This window comes from Danio aesculapii, chromosome 25, assembly GCF_903798145.1.
Source record: "Danio aesculapii chromosome 25, fDanAes4.1, whole genome shotgun sequence".
Taxonomy (NCBI): domain Eukaryota; kingdom Metazoa; phylum Chordata; class Actinopteri; order Cypriniformes; family Danionidae; genus Danio; species Danio aesculapii.
In genome coordinates this window covers 17,380,510-17,386,509 of record NC_079459.1, presented here as the reverse complement: position 1 = coordinate 17,386,509, position 6,000 = coordinate 17,380,510, and positions in this window count along the sequence as shown.

Here is a 6,000-nt window from a genome sequence, read left to right as displayed (position 1 = left end):
TAAATGGCAAAAAACTAATTCCGAAGTTTTTAGAATTGCGTACAAAGACAGTATGTCCAGCTATAGGAGGGCTCTAAAATCTGCCAGGGCTGAGCACCTCCGCAAACTGATAGAAAATAATCATAACAGTCCTAGATTCTTATTCAACACCATTGCTAAATTAACAAATAATCGGTCATCTTTGGAACAAAATGTTCCACCGCAAATTAGTAGTGATGACTTCAAGAATTTTTTCAGTAATAAAGCAGAAGGCTTTAGACAGAAAATTGGAGATATTAAACTTTCTGTACCGCCTTGTACTTCAGATCCAGTAAACATCCCACTGAATCAAAATAACCTACAGTACTTCAAAATCATAGAACAGGAAGAGCTAGATAAAATTATAAATAGTTCTAAACCAGCTACGTGTTGGATCCAATTCCAACAAAATTACTGAAAGAATTGCTACCTGTTATAGGAGAACCTCTTCTTAAAGTTATAAACTCTTCTTTATCTTTAGGCCATGTTCCAAATCCTTACAAGTTAGCTGTTATTAAGCCCATTATTAAGAAACCACAACTGGACCCCAGCAACTTAGCTAATTATAGGCCTATTTCAAATCTTCCATTTATGTCTAAAATGCTAGAAAAAGTTGTTTCTGCTCCTTTCTGCAGACGAACAATGTTTTTGAAGTGTTTCAGTCAGGTTTCAGAGCTCATCACAGTACAGAAACTGCATTAGTGAAAATAACCAACGATTTACTCTTAGCTACTGACCAAGGGTGCATCTCACATTAGTTTTACTCGATCTTAGTGCGGCATTTGACACCATTGACCACGGTATCCTCATAAATCGCTTAAAGTCTACAGATGTCCAGGGACAGGCTCTACAATGGTTTAAGTCATACTTGGCTAACCGTTACCAGTTTGTGAATATTAATGGACAGCCTTCACAAGTCAGCCCAGTAAAGTACGGGGTGCCTCAAGGATCAGTTTTAGGCCCTTTGCTGTTTACAATTTACATGCTACCCCTGGGAGACATTATTAGAAGACATGGGATCAGCTTTCACTGCTATGCAGATGATACTCAATTATATATTTCAACTAAACCTGACGAGATGTCTAAACTGTCTAAGCTAACTGAGTGTATTAAATATGTTAAAGACTGGATGACCAAAAATTATCTTCTCTTAAACTAGACAAAACAGAATTATTACTTATTGGGCCTAAATCCTGTACACAGCAAATCTCACAACTCGACCTACAATTAGAGGGATACAAAGTTAGCGTTAGCTCTACTATAAAAGATCTGGGTGTCATATTAGACAGTAATTTAACTTTTAAAAATCATATATCCCATGTCACAAAAACTGCTTTCTTTCATCTGAGAAATATTGCTAAGTTACGAAGTATGCTATCCATCTCAGATGCATTAGTGAAAATGCTGGGATGTTTTTGAAGCTGCAGCCACAGATCTGGACGAGCTCACAGAGACTGTAACATCATACATCAGTTTCTGTGAGGAGTTATGCATCCCTACCAGGACCTACTTGTCATTTAACAATGATAAACCATGGTTCACACCAAAACTCAGACAGCTTCGTCAGGCCAAAGAGGATGCTTACAGGAGTGGTGACAGGATCCTGTACAATCGGGCCAGGAACACATTGACAAAGGAGATTGGTGTGGCTAAGAAGAACTATGCCAAAAAGCTGCAAAACCAGTTTTCAGCTAACGACCCTGCATCAGTGTGGAGAGGCTTAAAAGATTTCACTAATTACAAGACACCGTCCCCCAGTATCGACAGCAATAAACATATTGCAAACGAGCTGAATATGTTCTACTGTAGGTTTGACACCTATGACCAGACACCTCACACCCACCCAGACCATCTCCCTACACCGCCATCAACACCACATCAACACAGCCCGGACCATCGCCCTACACGGCCATCAATACCACATCAACACAGCCCGGACCATCTCCCTACACAGCCATCAACACCACATCAACACAGCCCGGACCATCGCCCTACACAGCCATCAACACCTCCAGCCATCTTCCTCTCCCCCCCTGCTCTTCAGATCAGTGAGGAAAATGTGCGTCAGATCTTCAGTAAACAGAAGAGAAGGAAAGCACCAGGGCCAGATGGTGTCTCACCAGCCTGTCTGAGAACCTGCGCTGACCAGCTGGCTCCCATTTTCTCCCATATCTTCAATAGATCACTGGAACAGCGCAAAGTTCCATCCTGCTTTAAGCGCTCCACCATCATCCCAATCCCAAAGAAGCCAAAGATCACAGGACTCAATGACTACAGACCTGTGGCCTTAACATCTGTGGCCATGAAGTCATTCGAAAGACTGGTGCTAGCATATCTGAAGGACATCACTGGACCCCTGCTGGACCCCCTGCAGTTCGCCTATAGAGCAAACCGGTCTGTGGATGATGCAGTCAACATGGGACTGCATTATACCCTACAACATCTGGACAAACCAGGGAACTACGCAAGGATTCTGTTTGTGGACTTCAGTTCTGCCTTTAACACCATCCTCCCATCACTGCTTGAGTACAAACTGGCCCAGCTCTCTGTTCCTAGCTCTGTCTGTCAATGGATCACCAGCTTTCTGACAGATAGACAGCAGCTAGTCAGAATGGGCAAAATCACATCCGACAGCCGCACCATCAGCACTGGTGCCCCCCAGGGATGTGTTCTTTCTCCACTGCTCTTCTCCCTGTACACCAACGACTGCACTGCAAAAGACCCCTCCATCAAACTCATTAAGTTTGCAGACGACACTACTGTTATCGGCCTCATCCAGAACGGTGACGAGTCTGCATACAGACAGGAGGTGGAGCGGCTGGCGTTATGGTGCAGATACAACAACCTGGAGCTGAACACGCTCAAAACAGTGGAGATGATAGTGGACTTCAGGAGAAACCCCCCTGCACTCCCCCCACTCACCATCATGAACAGCACTGTGGCTGCAGTAGAGTCATTCAGGTTCCTGGGCACCACCATCTCTCAGGATCTGAAGTGGGACACTCATATAGACTCTATTGTGAAGAAAGCCCAGCAGAGACTGTACTTCCTTCGTCAGCTGAGGAAGTTCAACCTGCCACAGGAGCTGCTCGTACAGTTCTACTCAGCTGTCATCCAATCCATCCTCTGCACTTCAATCACCGTCTGGTTCGGCTCAGCTGCCAAAACTGACCTCCGTAGACTACAGCGAATAGTCCGGACTGCTGAACGAATCACTGGCACTACCCTTCCTACACTTCAAGAACTGTACTCTTCCAGAGTGAGTAAAAGGGCTCGCAAAATCACTCTGGACGCCTCACACCCAGCACACTACCTGTTCGAACTGTTACCGTCTGGTCGGCGCTTCAGAGCACCGAGCACAAAAACAGCCAGACACAGGAAAAGTTTCTTTCCTCAGGCTGTCTACCTTATGAACAGTTAAATATTCCCCTACTGTGCAATAAATATGTGCAATACTTTCTCATACGCACTTGTACACAGCACCTTATATCAATATACAATGCAATACTTTCTACATCCGCACTTGTACACAGCACCTTATAACCTGTATATTTATAACATTCTGTACATACAACTCAACATCCAGGTTTCTTCACTAACCGCATCTGTTTAATGTTCATCATTTTTTATTATTATTATCTTATTTTTTCAGATTTATTTTGTGTTGTCACTTGTCACTTTATGTACACTGGAAGCTTCTGTAGCCAAAACAAATTCCTTGTGTGTGTGAAGCACACTTGGCAATAAAACCGATTCTGATTCTGATTCTGATTCTGATTCTGATGCAGAAAAGCTCGTTCATGCTTTTATGACTTCTAGGCTGGACTACTGTAATGAACTGTTTGCTGGCTGCCCAGCATCCTCTATTAACAAACTTCAATTAGTACAAAATGCAGCTGCCAGAGTTCTTACCAGGTCTAGAAAATTTGATCACATCACCCCAATTTTATTGTTTCTTACCTACAAAGCTTTAAATAATCTAGCTCCTGTTTATCTAACCAACCTTCTATCTCGCTACAATCCAACTCGCTCTTTAAGATCTCAAAACTCAGGGCTTCTGGTAGTACCTAGAATAGCAAAGTCGAGTAAAGGAGGTCGAGCCTTCTCATTTATAGCTCCTAAACTCTGGAATAGCCTTCCTGATAACGTCCGAGGCTCATACACACTCTCCCAATTCAAAACTAGATTAAAGACCTATCTGTTTAGTAAAGCATACACTCAGTGCACCACTTAGCGGGTTTCCACACAGGTTTCTGCATCTTGTTTATATACACTATGAACAGCAGCTACACTAATTATTCTCTTTATTCTCAATTTCCACCTGGGGATACTCTTCCCGAGGCCCTCAGACTGTGCAGAGTCACTGATTCAAACCAAGACCAACGACGAGATGATCCCAAGGTTTCCATATCCTTTACCAGGCCGTATCCTGAGCAGCTACTGTGGTGGTCATGGAGGAGTGGAGAACATGAGACTGATTCCTGTGACGCTCCAGGGACAGACGAGTTTTCGCTGAGGCCAGCTTCAAGCCTCCGCCGCTGAGACTGCAGCTCTGCACAAGACGTTTGACCAGCGGAGAAATTAAAATGGTAATGCCCAACTGAGTCTGATTTCTCTCAAGGTTTTTTTCTTCACTTTCGCGAATTAGTGAAGTTTTTTTTCCCTCTCCGCTGTCGCCACTGGATTACATGGTTCGGGATCTGTACAGCTGCGCATCGTTGGATTTGCTCTTCAGTGTTTGGACTCTCAGTAGTGATTTTTAAACCACACTGAACTGAGATAAACTGAACTGAAGTTAAACACTAAAAACTGAACTACACTGTTCCAATTTACTATGACCTTTTATGTGAAGCTGCTTTGACACAATCTACATTGTAAAAGCGCTATACAAATAAAGGTGAATTCAATTGAATAGTACTTAGTACGTAGAAAACGTTCGAGATGTAAAATTTGTTCCTTGATCACTCTGAAGAATTTTTGGCAAACCAAAGAGCGTGAAAAACTTAACCAGCGCTTTGGTGATCGCTCTAGCAGTTACAGAACGCAAAGGAATTGCCTCTGGGAAACGTGTAGTCGCGCACATAATCATTAAAAGATACTTACAGCCAGATTGTGAATGTGGAAGAGATCCTACACAGTCGATTAAAATGTGTTCAAAAGGCTCAGAAACCATCAGAATTAGATAAAGTGGTGCAGGTTGGATAGTTTGGTTTTCTAACAACTTGACAAACGTGACAAGTCCTACAAAATCATGCAACATCCCACTTTAAACCAGGCCAATAAAAATATCGCAAAATCAGGTCATATGTTTTTAAAATACCCAAGTGACCAGCTGAACCGTTGTGTTCACAGTCTAAAATCATGTCTCGATAATCTACTGGAATTACGATTTGAACATTCCAGTCTTCAGATAATTTTGGAGATACCCACTTTCTCATCAAAATGCTGTTCCTAAGAAAATACATCTGAGGCGCACAGGTATTCTCCTGCTCTGGTCGAACTAATTCAAAAGGTGAGGAAAGAGTCGAATCTGATTTTTGAGTATCAATTATCTTCTCAGGACACAGAGACAAATCAGCACAGTCTATAGCATCCTTCTCAGCACTCACAGGAATCAGATCTGCTTTTTCCTGTAGAGGGACAAAGAACAATTCAGTTGTATCAGGATTCACAATGAATGTATCACATAAATCAACGCTAACAGTAAACTCAGCTGATTTAGTCATGTAACGAGTAAGCGAGCACGCAGAAAAGACATCCGGATACTTAAGTGCACAGTCACCAGCACCAGCGAGTGGTAAAGGAACAACTTAGGTAACACATTAAAATCGCTCCATACACTACCTCCCGTCAAATCATTGCCTAGAATGAATGTTACACCAGCAATGGGAAGAGAAGCACGAACACCAACGATCATGTCACCACTCACTAATTCAGACTGTAAATTGATTTTATGCAACGGATCATCAGCAACTCCAATCT